General features: G+C 41.2%; 1 long non-coding RNA gene across 1 annotated transcript in view; it reads right to left on the reverse strand.

Moving 5' to 3' along the window:
- The window catches only part of LOC144370633 (uncharacterized), a 51,557-nt gene extending 39,159 nt beyond the window's left edge, over window positions 1–12,398 (reverse strand). The window contains exon 1 of the long non-coding RNA XR_013430537.1: window positions 12,168–12,398. This is a non-coding gene — a long non-coding RNA (uncharacterized LOC144370633). The remainder of the gene's footprint in view (window positions 1–12,167) is intronic.
- Window positions 12,399–20,423: the final 8,025 nt, after the last annotated feature.

The following is a 20,423-nucleotide window of genomic DNA, read 5'->3' on the forward strand; positions in this document are numbered from 1 at the left end:
ACCACTTACTGGATTGATTGTGCAGTGACTATTTTTATGTGCTCTAATGTACACTTGAGGGATGGAGTTCAGGCTAAAAGAGTATGTGGAAATGTTAAAAGAGTAAGAAGGTATGTTTTGCTGAGGTTTAATACCACACTCCCACTAAGGCAACTATTCTGTAAACAGAACAGTTCGTTCTCTCTCTCTCTCTCTCTCTCTCTCTCTCTCTCTCTCTCTCTCTCTCTCTCTCTCTCCCCCCATAACCTCACTTTCTTTTCCTCTTGATCTAAAAACAACCTTTTCAACTCTTATGCACTTAATTTCCAATTTTTTTTTTTTTTAGAAAACACTTAGAAATTCTGAGGATTTCTTAAATTCTCTTGTCACTCAGGAAATGGCTTTACACAACTTTGGTTCCTATACAAAGTTGCCTCCTATTAGAATGTTTTCTTCACCCTATCCAATTTCATGGCAACAGAGCTAGATGGCACAATGAAGGGTGATGAGCTGTTCTTATGACTTTAGCAGTTTGAGATTTGCAAAGTGCTTTTATGTATTATCTCACTTGAGACTCATATCAACTCTGAAAAATAACCCCATGCTTATAAATGGGTAAACTGAGGCTCGTAGGCCTCAGTGATTGCTCAAGATTATGGAACTAGTAAGTAGCAGAGCCAGGACTTCTACCAGCCCAAGTCTTCAGCTAGTAAGACTGCATTGTACCAAATAACAAATATTCAAATAATGACTCTCACTCATTCACGTGATTTAATGTGCATAACCACAGAAAAGGAAATTTTATTAAGATAATAGTATAAAGTTATATGGCCTAGGTACATTACATACACTCTATGGTATTAACTGAGAAACATAAAAACTTGGCCTCTAGGGTTGGAACCACCAACCCACCCAATCAGACATTCTGAAAGGAAAGGTGTTCTCTCTTCCACCCTATTCTGCCAGAAGAGAAACAGAAGCCCAGCGACTGCTCGTCCTTTAGTGGAAAAACTCCATTGCACTCTGAGGAATCATTTAGTCAAAACAGTTTAATGACATGATTCTCTGGAAGTTGTCCCCAGTTTTGCAAGTCAAGATGGCAGATTAGCATCCCTTTGAGGTACAAAGATTTTCCAGCTCCTCTCTCACTGGACTGTGCAGACATGCATCCTACCAAAAATATAGCTCTCAGATGCCAGTCTCAACAGGCGTGGGTGTGTTTGCTTAGAGCAGATGCTGAGCACCATGTGGCAGAGGGAGGAAGGACTAGGCGGATCATGCTTCTGACATGATGTTTGCTGGAATCTAAAACCCACTTCTCCAATCCCCAACCATTGAGCTGGGCTTTCTTGAAGCTCCTTGGCTCTTAGCTCCAGCTAGAGGAATGATAGAAGATTCAGAGCAATCATGGGCAGCCTGTCCTACAGCCAGAACATGCCTCATAAGTAGGGTCCATCCTTTGAATCACGTTATGACATTATCAAAAGGAGATTGCAGACATTCAGTTATATAATCTTAAATCATTTTATGTGTACCTACTATGGAGCAATTGCCAAAGAGGAACTAGGGGAGACACTGATGAAGTGAGCATGTGTTTTCCCCCTTGAAAAATTTGTATATGAATAGAACATAGCCTTTGAGTAACCAGTATAGTACCAACTTTAATAAGTACTACATCCTGCACTCATTATTTCATTTAATTCTCCCAACAACTCTTTAAAGCTGAACATTATTATCCACATTTTGGAGATAAAAATTCTAAAATTCAAATAAACACAGAAACTTGCCCAAGGTAACACTGCCACTAAGTGACAGAGCTCAGATTCAACCCAGACCCGGCTGGCTCAGAAGTTCATTGGATTAGAGAGAAATAATATGCATTATTCACTGAAGGACATGATAATGGAGTTCTGCCAGTGTTTCTATAAAACCAAGTCTTCTTCTGTCACATACTCACAAGGAACCCGGTTTTCACTTCAGGACCCATCAGGAAAAACCATGTATGGACATAGAGCTGGTCTTGGACTTCCAAGAAATTGAATAACTTGCAGCCTTATGGATGCCTGAATCCACTGGAGTGAGCTAGGAGAGAGGCCTCACTCTCCCCAAGATGGAAACATTAGGAGCATTCAAGGTTTCTTTTGAATTCATCTTGGTCTGAATCATCTTTGTATTCCCTGCAGCACCTTGTACAAGACTTTGCAAATATTAGGTGCTAAATAAATATTTGTAGAAGAAAGAAAAGAACGAGGAATGGGGAAAATAAGTTATTTATGAAATAGCAAGGGAAAAAAAAAAGCAGGAAAAACAAAAACAGTGTATGCTGGAAAAGTGGTTCGTTACCCCTTCTGGGAGAAGTCTCCATCTGCAGCTCTGGTTCTTAGCACCTTTTCTTGTGCTACGCTGTTCAGAATATAATTTTAGCCGCATCCTGTTGTCCATTAGCATATGCTAACTTATGTCTATCCAAGTACTTAACAAATATAATTTAACAAATATACTTACAAACGTAATTACGTGCCTATGGAGGATTTGCTTTCCATTATCCTTTCATGCAACCCTCTGCCTGTATCTCCCCAATTAGTACATAAGGTGAGAGGGGAGGGGAAACTTGTTTTATTTGCTCTGTATTCTCTCCCTGCACACTTAAGACAATGCCCCATTTAAAGGATAGACCTCATAAACTTGGCTTAAATAAGCTTTCTTCCAGCGGGCACTCTGTAAATCTTTCTAAAGACCAACTGTCCAGCTATCCACTGCTCGCTTTGGACATCATAAACAACCCAGCACCTGACCCAGGTACAGATGAAGCTCACCTGGCAGAGTATGGAGGCTCCCTCTTAAGGGTCTCCCAAGCCTGGAAAGGTAACTACAGGAACATAACTACCTTTATCCTTTATCCAGATGCCTTAATAGAGTCTCCTTGGGAGGGGCTCATGCTGCAGCCATAGCCCGTTTCCTTTAAGTGAGAGTGAAGCCTGGCTTTGAATGCAACAAGAGTTCCTTGAAGCTTGAAGTGTTCAATTTTACTTCGCCATGCCCCCAGTATAATCCATTGAAAGGGCACTGTCCTTCAGGCCTTTCAGCTGGGCTGACAGCTGCCCGCTGATTAATTGACAGGTTAAAAAGATTGATTCCACATGTCAGAGCTGTAACCCTGCCAGAACAATACAGCTGTCACTTGGGCTGTAAAACAGACGCTTACATTAGCAGGCCTGACAGAGCCGCGCACGGACACATGCACCTGCCTTTATGGAGAGCCTAAACACACGGCCACGCTGAGATTAATCATCTTGAAAGCAACGTTGGAAGATCAAATAAATGTTTCTGTGATGGAAATAGTGGTAGCCATGCCGCCTTGGCATGTTCTTGGTCTGCAGATGGTGCCCAGTGGGCATGCCAATAATGGTGCAGGGGACAAGATGGGGCTTCAAGAGTTGTGTGCAATTACTGTCTGCACTTCTAAGGCCCAGTCCCTCCAACCTGCACTTTCATGCAGTTCCCTACATTCATAGACAAAGCCCCAACATTTGCCTGGAACTCCATCTCTCAGCACAGAGCTAAGCATCCAGGACAATAATACATACACACAACCAGACCACTGTCATGTCAACATGTTTGTTTAAAACTTCGGTGGATGGGAGCCTTCAACACACCCCAAATCAAAAACCTGAGCATGTCAAAAGCAGGGAAAGACCTCAGTGGCCTGAAGACAAATATTTTACCACCAGAAAATATCTGGGGCACATAGGACATCTGGAAAAGCAAAGCTGTTTAACACTTCTTAAATGCCTATGAGGAGCTTCATAACAGCAATGTCCCAACATACCTTTTACATATTTAAAAATTTCAATGGCCTGAAATCGTCACTAAAATTGTCACTATAGAATTTAGCAAGGAGCAACAATAGCACATGATCAGGATCTGGTAAGAATACCTCACCAGGGTTATTTGGATTTACAAATTTCATGTGCTCTGTTTTAGGCAGGCTTTGTGTTGTTGCGGCCAAAATGGCAGACTATGGATGGCAGACTCCCTTGCTCTGGGCCAGCATAACATGGAGGAAGGACTCAGAGCAGGGAAGCTGTTCAACTCATCAAGGGATCATGAAGCAGAAAGAAAGGAGGAAGGTGCTACAAGAAAGATGCACCTTTCCAGGGCACACTCCCAGTAACACATCTCCTCCAGCTACGCCCCCCCTTCCTACAGTTACCACCCAGTCCATTCAAGCTAAGATGGACTGATTAATTTACAGCACTCACAATCCAATCATTTCACATTACTGCACTAATACAGGAATTTGAAGGGAAACACCTTATATTCAAACCATAACATCAGCTAAATTCCCTGGAATTTCCCATAATGAAAATAGTGCTCTGGAATAAAAAGTGTCTTGTAAAAGTTTTCAATGAGAATTCTGAGTCTCATTAGAGTAGCAGTCCCCAAACCCTTCTGCAAATTACAATCAATTATGAGATATGTAGAAAATTCAGATATTAGCCCCACAGTAAGGCTATGAATCAGAATTTCTAGGCATAGGGTTTAGACATCTGAATTTTTTTAATAAGCTTCCTAGTTGATTCTCGACACATAAGTATTTGGTAACCACAGCTTTCAAGTCCATTCAAACTAAAATCTCATCTAGCAAACCCTTCTGTGTGAGGATAAGCTCTACTGGAAGGACTCTAGGAACGTGTTTATTGACAAACTTCTCAGGTAATATTCATGTCATATGTCACATGGTAGAAAACCATTAGTATCATCAAAATACTGAAAGGTAGATAAATAAAGATTATGTACACACACACACACATACACACACATATATAGCTTGTTAATAATTTAAATATAATGCATTCACAGCTTTTGGATAATTACCTAAATTTAGAAAATTCAGTTATGATATATATTTTTATAAATTAGGTCATAAACATTACAAAGGTAATATATATTCATTATAATACAGAAAAACATAGAAAAGTTATCCCCTCCAATAAAAAATCATCCTCTCTCCTCATCTCCTAATCTAACCATTCAGGTAAACAATGTTAACAGCTCTATGTGTGTTCTTCCATATCTTTCTCCATGTTCTCACAATCCTGTACAAATGCCTATAGACCTATATATAATATAGTGGTTATTATAAAGAGTTAACCTGACTGGGCTAAGGGAAGTCCAGAGAGCCAGCAAAACATTATTTCTAAGTATGTCTTTAAGGTTATTTCTGGAAGGAGTGAGCATTTGAATCAGAGACTGAGTAAAAACGGACAATGTGAATGGGATTCATCGGATCTACTGAGGATAAAATAAAAAGGCAGAGGAAAGGCAAATTGACTCTTCCCTCTTGATCTGAGACATCCATCTTCTCCCATCCTCGTACATCTTGGAATCCCTCCCGACATCTTGATTCCCTCCCGAACCTATCAACTGCCTTTGGCCTCAAAGTGGTAGTTACACCTTAGGCTCCCCTGCTTGTCAACCCTTCAGACTAAGACGTAATTATGCAAGTGGCTTTCTTGGTTCTCCAGGTCACACATATGTGATGTGGGGACTTTTAGCCCATGTGAGCCAATTCTAATAACAAATTCCCTCTTGTATGTTAATACATATATATACACATATATGTAAATTACATATAACATATATATATCCTTTAAGTTCTGTTTCACTGGAAAATAACTATGCATTTGGCTAAAATGCATGGTTTGGATTTTCTTTCCTTTTTAAAATGCTGTCATATTGGGCATTTTACCCTGCCACTTCTTTTGGGAAAATGTATTCTAAAACACACCACAAAGTCATAAAATCTATCATTGTATTTCATCTTCCAGGGTTTCTCTAATGCTTCTTGTTCCATTTTCTTCTAGAGAACACACCTGATTTCCAGTGGATAATGCAGACAGAATATGTGAGGAACCCTTTGCATCAGGGCAGAGATGAGAAGTAAAAGAGAAAAATGTATTGATTTCCTCTCTAGAAATAATTGGCCAATAGCTAAATCAAAACAGGAAGGTGAGTTTATATCAATGAAAAAAACAACAGTGACCTCCCTGAATAGACAGACAATACTAGACAAGCCAGTGAACTTTCTTCAAGTCAAAAAGAAATTGTTTTTATTACTTTACAGTCCCATCTCATGTGTCGTCGCATCTTGAGTAGTTCCTAGGAGCAAGGCACTGTGCCATGTGCTGGTGTTAGGCAAGTACAATCTACTATTTACAGAACACACACAAAGCAGATGCTACTCACTTCTATTGATCTTTCTAAGTGATACACGAGTGACATGGATGATACCATCAGGATGAGTCATCTCTCAGTGGCATCTCCACAAAAGGAAATGAGGATGCCATGTTCATCCTCAGTTAAAACTGACTGAGTGCCATTTACAGCCCTGGTACCAGAGGACAATTAAACCGACACACCTAAATCCATCCTACTGCAATCCCTAATGTAAAAGGTAACAAAAAAACCAGACACATTGAATGCTGGGGACACATGGCCCCCATGGAGAAGGAGGTCAGATACCAACCCTGGCTCTCAGCCACCAGTTTTCCAGCCTGGGTTTCTGATGAACTCAGGTGCAGTCAGATGAAATCCTTTAGGGTTTCTTCCCTTGAATTCTCCCACATGGTATCCACTTTAACTAGCACAAAGTCACAGAATCACAGAACCTCTTCACCTATCATCGCCTGGTCCCTAAATGTCCTCTGCAACAGGGATTTCCCAGCTAGTGCTCAAGTCTTCAGAATGAAAAGTTTGCTACCTCACCAAGACAGTCCAGTCTCTGTGACCTCCACTTTTGACTCTGATGTGTAATAACATTTGTCTATATTATCTAATGCGATTTGCTTTCCCAAGAATTCTTGTTACCTTGTGACCCTTTCCTCTCGAGGATAGCAGTCAAGGCTTTTTTTTAAAATAATCTTGCCCTAGGAAAGGGATGACAGAATACAAGAGTCAAATTATAACAGTGAAGTTTTCAAAAGCCAATGTCCAAGCAATGAGTCAAATACTTAAAAGAATAGGAGATTGGTCTGGTTCAGATTACCTCCATCAAAACACTATAGAGAAATAATTATTTCTTTTTAAACTTAGAGGAAGGAGTTCATGAGTCCAAAACAAAATAAAGAAAATATGGGTTCTGCACAGAGGGAGAAGGGATTCTCACCTGGGCTGATCCTCAGGATGACGATAGGCTTTCTAAAACAAAACAAGGGCAAAAACGTCCTCTGTCCCCCCACCAGCTCCCTCCATCTTTATAATAGAGCCCAAAGATCCCAGCAAGATCCCTGAGATCTAAGTCCCCTACTACAGACCATGATGTTGGAACCAGGAGGAAATGTGGGTGGGGAAGGGGCAAGCAGACAGCTGCAGAGTTTCCCAAGCCAGAGAGTAATGGGGTATTCTCCATGCAGTCACGAGGAGCATGAATGTGGCTCAGCAAATGTGATGGGGTCCAGCAAATGTGATGAGGCTTCATGGTAGGAAAAGGAAGACATTGCAGAAAGATGCCTGGACCAAAGAGTAAAGGCCAGGTAGATGTGAGGACCCCTCAAAGCATGCCCAGGTGGACAGATGGCAGCAATCCAGGAGCAGCTCCCTAGCCCTACTCCAGCTTCTTCTCTCTGAAGCTCTCTATAATTTACATGCTTCCCAGGGGAAGAGGAATGTGGATGAGGCTTCAAATTGAGATTGTTTCTTCAGCGCAAGCAATGTGGTACCATAAAAAGTATTGCTGGGAAAAAAAAATGTAAAGGTATTTTTCACCCATATGAGTTAGTGCATTGAGATTTGTGTCTGCAACAACTGTTAGAAAATCTTTTTGTCCTATTTGGATAAAATAGGTCTCTTTGTACTTGTATCCATTGCCTTTAATTCTCTTCCCAAGGGTTTGAAGGCAAATAGAACAAATCTGCATCAGCCTTACTCTAAGGGCTGACTGTTACTGGTCCATACACTGTGATCTGGCCTCAACAAATGCATGTGTGAAAGTCAGAATTTACAAAGTGTTACAGCAGCTGGGCATTGACATGTCCTAAAGCTCGTGACCAGTGGACACATCCTGTTGGACACAATTTATTATGACATTTATGGAACAAGCCAGATGTGAAGTGAGATGTATGTTAGTCACAATAGTATTCTGTAACAAAAAACTAAAAATTATTTTAAAAAACTAGTCCTTTACCATGATTAACTTAAGAATTAAGAAACACTGTAGCAGTCTCCCCTTAGCTGTAAGGGATACATTCCATTATGTTGGAACCAGGAGGAAATGTGGTGGGGAATGGGCAAGTAGACACCCAAGGAGGATGCCTGAAACTAAAGATAATATCAAACTCATATATATTATGTTTTTTCATATATGTATAATATACAATAAAGTTTAATTTCTAAATTATAACAACAACTAATAATAAAATTGAACAATCATAACAGTATACTGTAATAGAAGCTATGTAAATATGTGTTCCTTTCTCCCTCTTTCTCCCTTCAAATGTCTTATTGTACTTCCATCTTTTTATAGCTCTTCTTTGGCAAACTTGCTTTTAGGGGTCATTATTAAGCAAAGTAAGAGTCACTTGGACACAAGCACTATAATACTCCAGTGATGGATCTGACGGGTAACTAAGGGGTGTGTAATGTATACAGTGTGGATCCATTGGGTGAAGGGATGACTCACATCTCAGGCAGGACAGAATCAGGATACATAATTCATCATGCTTTTCAGAATGGTGAACAATTTAAATCTTGTTATTATTATTTACTTATTATTAAATTATTTTTGAAATTTTCCATTTAATATTTTTGTACCTCAGTTGACCACAGGTAACTGAAAACGTGGAAAGTGAAACCACAGATCAAGGGTGTTGGATTTCACAAAATATTACTGCAAACATTCTAAGGTAGTGATTTGCGCCCCCCCCCCCGCCCCCAAGTCAACCCACCCTTTTTTCTCCAAGCTAAACCACCATTGTTACTTTAGATATTGTGCCCATAAAAATTTTAAATCCCTCCCAGCCTGGTCATTTAGTTTTAGCTGCTATCTAAGAAATCGGTATGGAAAAGGCAGGGAGCCAGTGACTACAGACATAAGATTCCGGTTTTCTCCCAGCTTTCTTCGACTCTCCAGCCCTGGAGTTCCTCTTTGGAGAGGTTCTAACCCTGGCTGGGTGGCCCCAGAGAAATGTGATTTGGGTCTGAACAAGCTTTGCCACAAGTCTCTTCAAAGCTTTTATGGTGAGATTCAATACAGATATACAGATCAATTATCTTAAAAGCAGCAAGGAGGCCCATCAAATATTTCTAGCTTTAAACAGGTTTATTTCCATCTGCACTTATCTCTGCTATTTAAACTCCATTGCTTGCAGTTAATCTTATGTAATGCAGCATAAGAGGGCTTATTTACTTTCTAATGACATCAATTGGCCATAAATATTAGACATCCAAGGTTCGTTGAAGCTGTGGGGACAGTTTTCCATTCTTACTTGACATTTGACTATTTGCAGAGCTTTCTCTTCTGTTTGTTCTTGTGTGACTCACTTATCGGCTGTCATAGGCCCATGTTCGATTTATTTAAATTGAATGAATAAGTACATTAGGCAAGGCTGTCAGGAGGAGAGAGAATGGGAACTTATTGGGATGAGTGATAAGTCAACACACTGCAATAGAGATTCTCAGAAAAAACTGCACAAATCAAAATGCTAAATGGAGGTGAGGAGACAGCCTGGGGCCACCCAAGGCAGGTGCGTGGAATGAACAGGTCCCATGGCTCTGAGGATGGGAGGAGATTCCTGGGTCTGAGGTTACTGTGGACCTCATTAGAATTAGTGGCAAAATTCTTCCAATGGAGTAGACCCTGAATCTATAGATGATTAAAATGTCTAAAGTAAATTAGCTGGTATCTGAATAGTTTTAGAGCCATTTTATATTATCTCTTTAATTCTTATAATAGTTATTGGTTTTTTTCTCCATTTTACAGACCAGGAACCTGAGGTTCAGAGCTCCTGAGGCTCACCTGAGACCACAGAACCTTGGCTCCCCACCACCCCCAACCTCACGCCCTCAACCTCTGTTTTTCATCCTCTACCTGGGAAGCACAGACCCATAACAGGCCATTCTGCAGCACTGAGATTTCACCTCTGCTCAGATTTATCAACCAGCTAATTTGGTGAATTCACAGAGTAGATGGAAGCCCTTTCACTTGAAAGTTGTTGGATAATTACCTATGATTGGAGTTCCCTTCCTTTTACCCCATGTCTCCCTTTGGAGGCCCCAATGTCTAAGGTATATTTATTCCTCAGTAGACTTTCAGCCTCAGTAAATACTTGTTTGAAATCTTAGACTGCAATTCAACCTAAAATTCACTTCAACAAGTATTTGTTGGTTACACCTTAGGTGTCCAGGATCATGTTTTCCAAACTGCCCCATTTTCTCCTGCTTGCTAGAAAGTGCATGGCCAACAATGCAAGCATCTAGATTTCTCTGAAGTTCCTTATATAAGGGAATAGTGACAATCTTCAGACTGGATAATAATAGAGTATCCCCTGGGATCAGTTATCTCCTTTCCATTCATTCATTTACTCATACAGTGATAAGGACTTGTACCGGGCATTGGAGATTCAATGGTGAGAGAACATACCAAGGTCCTTACCTTTAGGGAGCTCACAACCCAGCAGAAGAGATTAACATGAATTCAACAATCACACTAGTGGGTGGATAATTACAAACCACGTCTATCTTAGGGAAGCATGTGGTAAATAGGGGGAACCAGAGAAGAACAGTGTCAAGGAACATTTCTTCTTTCACCTGAAAAGCAATTAACTCTATGAAGAACTGATTATTGCTAAATATATGGATTAAGGGAAGCATCCTGGTTAGAGGAGAGTTTGTGCAGATGTCCAGAGGTGACATGAGCCAAGTTCAGAAGGTGGAGACAGTGGTACCAGATGATGCTGGTGAGTTGAGCAGGAGCTAGTCTTCAAAGGACCTTCCAGACCATTCAGTCCTTTGGCCTTCATCCTAGGATCGACAGGAAACCCCTAAAGAGTTTAAAGCAGGGTTGGGTTGCTGATGGAATCAGATTTGCATCTTGAATAAAAGAAAAATCACCAGCTGTATTGTGAACAATGGAACACAGGACAGAGTGGACTTGCAAAGACCAGAGCTGCTCAGTGCAGCAGATGAGTCGAGGGTGATGGTAGCTCAGACTTGAGTAGTGGTGTAGAGATCAAGAGCAGCAGATAAACAGTGCTCTTGGGAAGGTAAAATTGATAGGACTTAGTGACACGTTGGGCACATGGGGTGAGAGAAAGGGATGTCACAACAGAAGCCAGCTAGATATTTTTACTTAGAGTGCTATCTCCTCAAATAGGCACTAGGAAACTCTCAAGAGTTTCAGTGAAGTCCTCAAACAATAAAATCCTACTACTCAGAATGCAAGCCCCATGACACTGCAGTCCTATTATTCTGAAGGCAGGCTAGGATCCTCCTCCCCACCAAAAAAAAAAAAAAAAAAAAAATTAAAAATCCAAAAAAATGCAATGTTCAGCTCATAGATACTCAATAAATACTTGCAGAATCTCAGCTAATTCTGGCCCTCTCTGTTCTGCACAGATCTCTGCAGCTCTAGGAACTTCCCTAGGAGTAGCTATGATCTGAAAATACCATCTAAAACATTTCCTGTCTCAAAATATTTGTGTATGCTTCCTGATCTCTGGTGGAAAAGCTCTCTTGTCTCAGGTGGAAAGGATTATCGACCTCCTACTAGACACCTGTCAGAGTTACCAACTAGCTCACAATAACCTCGCTTTTCAGGAGAATATTGCAAACCCCACACTGTTGCTGGCTGATAAGGGGCAGCCATCACATTTAGGCTGATTCAATACAATTCTCTTTTCCATGAATTTGAAATTTTAAGAGAGACACATAAAAACTAAAATAGTTGTAATCAAGTCCCTTTATTATCAGCAATCTAGCTAAAATTTCCTTGAAGTCATCCAACAAGCCAGTCCCCAAAACTGGTTGTTCAAATCTTCTCTTCAATTATAAGACATGTTCATTTATAATAAATTTCATTTATTGGTTTAAAATAGCAAAATTAAGGTGTTTTTTTGCCTCCCCAAAATCTAGATGGAAAAATTGAAAAAGTAAAATTTAAATGTCAATCAAGTCGTGTTTGGAAGACTTACCCAGAAGCTCCCATTCCTTTGGTTTTTCTCTTCGTTTCTTACAATCAACTATTATCCTTGACTTGAGTTGCTTGCTGAAGCTTTACTGTTCAGCCATTTACTCCCCAATGAAGGTGGGTTATAGAAGGACTGTTTTGCTCCAGCTGGAGATCCTCTGAACACCTGCCTGAGGGTTTTTGCAAATGCATTTTTGAGAATCCCTGAGCTAGAGCTACAGTTTGCCTGGTTCGTGTTAAGGGAATGAATCTGTATGTTCCAAATGCTAGATGATAAAAAGACTTGACCTTGCACCCAAAAGCTTTCATAATCATGAAAGAGCTGAGCCAAGCAATGTTTCACTCTGGTCCTGTTTTCTATCTTTTGCTGCCTCCCCCAGCATTTAAGTTCCAACAGCTGATTAACACTAGTTTCACTTCCCACAGGAGAGACCAGCAGTCACATGACAGCCTTGGTACCAGATGTAAATGAGGAGGCTTAAATTACATCTCAGAGCCAGCGTGACAGCCATCATCCTGTGTGAGGATTATTTTAGGAGGAGACACAAGTCAAATATTTATCAGCAATCCGTTGTTGGGGCTGGTATCCTGCAGCATCAGGAGGAGGGCTGTCATGTTGACCAGGCAGTGCTGATGACTGTGCTTCTGGGCTCTGACTCAGGGGTGTGGGGAGCAGACAGAAGCCAGTGCGTCCCAACTAGTGGCCAGGCAGCTACCACAGTGGAGAAGTCCTAGCCAACCTGAAGCTAGGACTCTGCAAGAATCAGAACATACATGGAAAGCTTAAAAAAAAAAAAACTGGCATCCATGAGGTAGAAGAGTGAGAGAGATTAACATGAACGAATTAGCCCAAAGGGGGTTGAATACAGAAGACTTTGGGGTCTTATCATGCTATTCACAGACAGATTGAGCATAGAAAGTTCTTGATAGAGTGACGTAGGAATACAGAATAGGGCACTAGGGAACCAAAGCTGGGGAGTGGGCTGACCCTTTGACCAAGTGCTTGCCTGTCCAGGTAAAGCAGTGTGGTAGAAAAAGCCAAGCCCCGTGTCCTCATGGGAGAATGGAATGGGACCTAGGGCACCAAGCTGACATGGGTGTCAACAGTAAGTGATGAGAGTCCCTTGGTCTTCTCTACCCCTGCCCACCATTCCTTCTTCCACTAGATGCTTACGCTGCCCTTCTCCAAACAGTTTCCTAGTTTTCACCTTATTAGCTGGTGACATTAACTGACTGGGACATCCACCAAAGCCAGGAATTCCTCCATCCTTCCTCCCAGGGGGAGCTGGAGACAGGAAGCAAAGGAATCCACGTGTCTTGAGCAGCCCTCTCCACACCACCTGGAAATGCTGGCGCCTCCCCAGAGGGCTGCCTTTCCAAGAGCCGAGGAAATCCCAAAAGCTGTGGCTTCGGGCCGCAAACAAGGCAGGAGATCTGGCTCTCCTCCCTCTGTCACCCTGGCTGAAGTGCCCACCCGTGGCCTCGGAGGTGCCAAAGCCAAGAACAGACCCTGCGCGTCCCCAGAGCCCGTCCCAGCTCACCTCCTCCCCGTGGAATGACCCCACGGGCTAGGGGGCTCTTTCTTTCTAGCCCCCTGCAGGCAGCCAGGCCGTGCAAGGACGAGCCCCCCAGCCAGGGAGGCTCAGGATCGGAGCCAGGCGAGTGCAGACAATCTTGAGAGACAGATGGCCAGGCGGATGGGCCGGCAGATAGAGGCTCCTGCTCCTTGTCAAGATGACACTCAAAAGTACATCCCCGTCATCACAGGTTGTCAGTGGTGTGTCAGCGAGAGATGCCGTGTGTGTTTTTGGACACTCTGTGAGTTTGGAAGACTGAGCTGGTTCCCACTTCCATAGCAACGACAAAATTCCAGCCCCAGACACAAGTCTCTGAGTTAGTGTCAGACGACGGGGGGGAGTGGCAGGCAGAGAGGGGTGTCACTCCTAGCAGAGAGCAGCACCGCAACGGCAAGGGTGGGCAGGAGGCAGGTTTCTGGAAGTCTGTGGGGAGACCGTGTGTGGGCACAGAGTGACAGAAGGCAGGAGCTAATGGCTGAGCTAACGGGAAATGCAATCTGTCAGCTTGAGTGAGCTGGAGACTCGGGGTTTCCTGAGCCCTGGAACCTTCCAAGACCCCTAAGGGTCCTCTGTGTTTTGAGAAGAAAATTGCTCTTGGTTCAAACTTTATGAAGCCCTGTGGAGGAGCCGACTTGGATTCTCATGGAACGAAATTGAGTATGGAAGAGAGAAATACATGATTCCCCAAGGACAAGAACAAGAGACAGAAACACAAGATACATGTGCCCCTCTCGGAGGGAGCTAATTTTATCCTGACTCTGAAAATAGGTTCATCCACACATGAATGGCAGAGGGGTTCTGCATCCAGAGAAAGAAGTTTGGGTTAACAGACTCTTAAAAATCTCATCTTCAGTCTTCCTTTTCTAGTCACCAAGTCACTAAACCTTATCATTTTATGGACCAAAGAGCCTCTTCCTAGACTGTGCTCTGCCAACCACTGGCTCTGCTATCTGAGGTCAGTCACTTTCTCTCCCTGAGCTGCAGATTCCTTCTCTGTAAAGTGAAGGGACTGTGAGACAGAAGGGTGATTTGCTACATGAATTTAGCCCTGGAGGTAGTTGCAAGAGATCCTCTTTGGGCCATGAAAGATCAGCCTGTCCATAGTCCTTGTAAATGTGAGACTTAATAATGCCCTTGAACAACAAAGATGTTCATGTCCTAATCCCCAGAACCTTCCATGATAAAAAGCGAATTTGCAGATGAGATTAAATTCTTGAGATGGAAAAATAATCCCACTTTATCCAGGAGAGCTCAGTGTCATCACAGGGTATTTATAAGTGAAAGAAGGAAGCAGGAGAGGCAGAGGCAGAAAAGATAAGATGATAGAGGCAAAAAGTCAGAGTAATTGGATTACCAAGGCCATGGGCCAAGGAATCGAAGCAGCCAATAGAAACTTGAAAAGGAAAAAAAAAAAAAAAAAGTGACATAGTCCTGCAAGAACCTTGATTTTAGTCCAGTGAGATGCACTTTGGACATCTACTCTTCATAACTTAGGATGATAAACCTGGCTTCTACTAACCCACTATGTTTGTGGCTACAGCAGCAATAAGAAACTAACCTAGTCCTCTACAACCTAACTTGGCCTGAAAACCCTCCTCTTTTGGCCTTATCATAAGGCCAAGAAAAACTGCTCAGAGTCCACGGTGTTCTTAACATATGCCTAGAACTTCTGGAACCCTGGGCACTGGAGAATTATGCCATTAGTACTCACTGAGTAGATTTCATTTGCAATAAGGAAAACAAAATATTTGGTGGTCTGGCATTCCCAAAGCTCTTGAGCATAAGAGTGAATGCAGTCTGAAAAGTCCTCTAGTGGCAAACAGCCACTGCTCAATGTGTTAATTGTGGAACAGGAAGGCTGTTCTCTGCCTGGGTATTCACCATAGGCCACCTCTGCTATGTTGACTTTGGCTCGGAGAGCATCCGTCCAGCAGGGTCGTCTATCAAATAGAAAGAGTGACTAAGCAGTAGCCTATGGTTAGGTGGGGGATGTAGCAAAACCAAAGATTTCAGAAGAACTGAGAAGTTGAGAAATCAGAGAATATTCCTCAACCAAGATTCTTTCAGCAAACATTTCATAAGCACTGTGCTACATTCCGGGGCTAGCAAAAGGAACAGGACAGTCTCCACACTCAAGGAAATAGGCTGTCAGAGTACACAGCCATAAAAGCAAATAATTCTGAGACAAGATTTTCAGTACAAAGAGCTTATAGGAGTAAGAGGAAGTGACATTTGAGTTGAGCTTGAGGAAGGATTTCTTTATCCAAAGAATCAGGGCAAATAAATTTCCAGACAGAAGGGAAAATCTAAGCCAATCATTAATTAGCAGTATAAAAGCGCATTAGAACATTCAGAAAACCAAGAGTGTGCGAGGATTTCTTCAACATCATTAAGGGCATTTATGAAAAAAAAAAAAAACTTCAGACAACATCATATTTAATAGTGAAAGTCTAAATTCTCTCCCAAAAGATCAAGAACAAGATATAGATACCTGTTTTTAATCACTGCTATTAAGCATGATCCTGGAAATTATATTCAAAATAATTAGACAAAAAAAATAAATTAAAACCTTCTAAATTAGAAATAAAACTATACTCATGGATGTAAAAAAAAAACTATATATGAAAAAAGTAAACTATATATGGAAAATCCCAAAGAATTCACAAGAAAGTTAATACAGCTAATAAATAAATTTAGCAAAGTGCCAGATTATAGAAGTCAATTAACTATGTTTCTATACAATGAATAACCTGGAAGGAAATTAAGAAAGGAATTCCATTTGTAATAACATCTAAAAGAATTTTAAAAATACCCCAAAATGAATTTAGCTTAGGAAGTAAAAGACTTGTGCATTGAAGACTAAAAATATTGCTGAAAGAAATTAAAGGCCTAAATACATGCAAATGTATCCCATGGTCAAGGAATGGAAAACTTGATGATGTTAAGATGTCCATACTACTCATAGCGATCTACAGACTTAATATACTGCCTAACAAAACTCCAATAGTTTTTTTTCCAGAAATGGAAAAGATCATCCTCAAATTCATAAGACAATTCCAAGAGACCTTGAACATCCCCAGCACTCCTAAAATAGAAGAATTAATTTGGAGGACTCACACTTCCTGATTCCACGCTTAATACAAAGAGTCAATAATCAAAGCTGCGGGGTACCAGTAGGTATGAAGGCATGTACATATCAGTGGGATAGAATTGAAAGATTGGAAACAGACCCATTCATCTATGGTCAATTGAATTTTGACTAGGATTCCAGGTTCATTCAATGGAGAAAGAATAGACTCTTCAACAAATGGTGCTGGGACAACTAGATTTCCACGGGAAGAAGCATGAGATTGGATCATATCTCATACCATATGCAAAAATTAACTTATAAAAGATGAACCACTTAAATATAAGAGCCGAAAACTACAAAATATTTAGAAGGAATTATTAAAAAACATCTTTACAAGTTATCATTTTACAAGGGATCCTCACATACAAGAACGAAAGCATAAACAACACAAGAAAAAAACAGATAAATTGAAATGTATCAACATTAAAATCTTTTATGCACCAAAATATATTATTAATAAAGTGAAAAGACCATTAATGGAATGAGAAAATATTTGCAAATCACGTATTTAATTAGGATGTAATACCCAGAATATATAAAGAACTTCTACAACTCAACAACAAAAAGACAACCCAATTTAAGAATGAACAAAGGACTTGAGTAGAAATGTTTAAAGAAGATATAAAAAAATGGCCAAGAAGCACCTGAAAAGATACAATAATTTAGTTAAAATTCCACACTTAACTAGAATGGCTATAATTTTATTTTATTTTTATGGCTATAATTTTAAAAGTGAAATATAACTAGTGTTGATGAGATCATGCTACAAACATGGATGAATCTTGAAAATACTGTACTGAGTGAAATAAACCAGACACCAAAGGACAATTATTATGAGATTTCACTTATATGAAATGCCTAGAATTGGGAAATTCACAGAGAAAGAAAGCAGAGGTCATCATGGATGAGGAGGAAAGGGAATGGAGATTTCTCACTTCATGGATGCAAAGTTTCCATTTGGGGTGATGAGAATTTTTGGAAACAGTAGTGATAATTGCACAACAAATGAATATGTAGTTAATACATTTGCATGTACTATAATTAATACATTTGAATAAAAAAGGTTAAAACAAAAAAATGTTATGTCATCTCTTTAGCATTATAAAAAATAATGAGGAAAAGTGCCTGGGTAAAGACAGAAGCAAAAGAAGTCTACGACCTGGAACAGCCAAGCATGTGCTTGTTGGAGATTTGGGAGTGATGGACGGCCCAGTCAGGGTAGATCAAATTGTGAAGGAGCCTAAGAGCCCTGCTGGAGAGTTGGGACTGCTGGAGGATTCAGTACATTTGACTGTTTGTTGTTGATGCCATTTTTATTTTAGTTTGGAAAACTGATTCACCTGGAAACAAGCTACAGTCATAGAAATCACTGAACAGCTGTTAAGAAACTACAAACCAGAAACAGCAAAGGCCTCTCTAGAGCCCAGGGCAGGAGGAGAGGGAGATAAGGTCTGCAAGAAAGGGGCAGAAACTGAACCCATGTGACTTAGGGAAGAATAGAGAGAAAGGAGAGGAAGGTTGAAAGCTAAGGATGATTCTCCAAGATTCCAGTCACTGCCTTTTCCCCACGTGAACAGACCTGAGGCTCAGAGCATTCTGTGAGTTGAACAATAGCCAACATTGAGTGAAAGGCAGAACTGGGACCCCAAATCAGGTTCCTGAACTTTCCCTTTTACACACCGCATAATTTACATTTTAGTTTTGTTGGAAACCCCAGCATACAATCCAATGCATTTGGGGTTGGGGAGGTCCCTTGTTTTGCTGAATGACTTACTTTTTGTAATTCTAATTCCTTCAAGTTACCACCTTCCACGGGACCACTTGCTTGGCCCTCCTCCAGTTCAGCAAGAGCTCCAGGATCATCCCCTTTTCCTTTGGCTCTTTGTTTCCCTGTCTGAAGACTCCCCATTTCCTGAATCCATAAGAGAAGAGTGAGTCCAGTGAGGTCAAAGAAAAATATGTAGATGGTTGTAAATTAATTTCCATGGTTTCATCATTGCTAATCTTGTCTAGGTTCATGATTAGAGACCAATGACATATTAATTAGCCACATAATTAGCAAGTGTCAGAGAAAATCTGGGGGCTCCATGGCTTAGACACAGCGTTTGCTTTTGATAGCAGGGTCACACACAGCCCACCCGCCTACTGTTACAGCTATGATCCAACCCAAGATGCATTGTGTGGGTCCTGTAGGTTTTTTGCCTTCTCAATTAAATAAGAATTTCCTTTTGCTTACTATACAGAAGCATAAACAACAAATGATCAGATGGGCAATGAGTTAAATACTAGAAGAGGAAAATAATAAACAGGACAGAGTTGTCAGAGAGTCCAAAGAGGCAGGAGAATTGAACCTATACCTCATCCCTGTCAAGGCTAGTGTGTAACTTTAGGCAAGTCTCCTCACCTGTCCTGTCAAAACTAAGCTTCTGTTGGACAGACCTGGAGGTGGGAGAGGTTTTTCTGTAGTGGTTGCTCTCTGGTGGTATTGGAGTCATTATTATCTCACAAACTAGGGATTAAACTTACTAGGTTACCCAGTACATCCCCCGTGTAGAGAAATTGCATGCCTTCTAATGAAGTTCTTTTATACAATAATCAAGAAATTATGACTTCACATTCGTTACTCTGCAAGAATTTTTCTTACAAATAAATATCGAATAGCAAAAAAAAAATACAATTGCCAAACTATGTGTCCTATTTTGTTAAGGAAATAAATTCACAGTACATTATTTTGGATCCTCTATTATGGTTTAGAAATGACGTGCCCCCACAAAAGCTCCTGTGTGAGATAATGCAAGAAAGTTTAGAGGTGAAACTGTTGAGTGATAAGAGTCTTAACCTAATTTGTGAATTAGCCCCGACAGGCATTCACTGGTTGGTAACTGAAGGCAGTAGGGTGTGGCTGGAGGAAGGGGGTCATCAGGGCTGTGACTTTGGGATGCATACTTTGTCCTTAGAGAGTGTCACTCTCTCTCTCTGCTTCCTGGTGTGATCTCCTGTACCACCTCCCTGTGTCCTTAGAGAGTGGCACTCTCTCTCTCTCTCTGCTTCCTGGTGTGATCTCCTGTACCACCTCCCTGTGTCCTTAGAGAGTGGCACTATCTCTCTCTGCTTTCTGGTGTGATCTCCTGTACCACCTCCCTCCGCCACGTTCTTCTACCATGATGTTCTGCGTCACCTTGGGCCCACAGCAATGGAGCTGGCCATCTGAAGCCATGAACCTCCCAAATAAACCTTTCCTCCTCTGATTGTGCTTGTCAGGTCTTCTGGTCACAGCCACGAAAAAGCTGACAAAAATGATCCTCCAACATAAGGGGCCATGAGAGGCATCTGGGCGAGCTTCAGTTCTGACAATGAGTTTCAGGGGCCCCTCCTTCACACATGTTTCTTCCGCAGTGAGGCAGATCTAAGTGCATTTCTGATTGTTTTAATCAGCTTTTTCACGACTGTGACCAGAAGACCTGACAAGAACCATTTTAGAGGGTGAAAAGTTTATTTAGGACTCGTGGTTTCAGAGGTCTCAGTTTTCCATCCATTTGGAGCTGCAGGAGAA

This window comes from Ictidomys tridecemlineatus, chromosome 14, assembly GCF_052094955.1.
Source record: "Ictidomys tridecemlineatus isolate mIctTri1 chromosome 14, mIctTri1.hap1, whole genome shotgun sequence".
Classification (NCBI taxonomy): Eukaryota; Metazoa; Chordata; class Mammalia; order Rodentia; family Sciuridae; genus Ictidomys; species Ictidomys tridecemlineatus.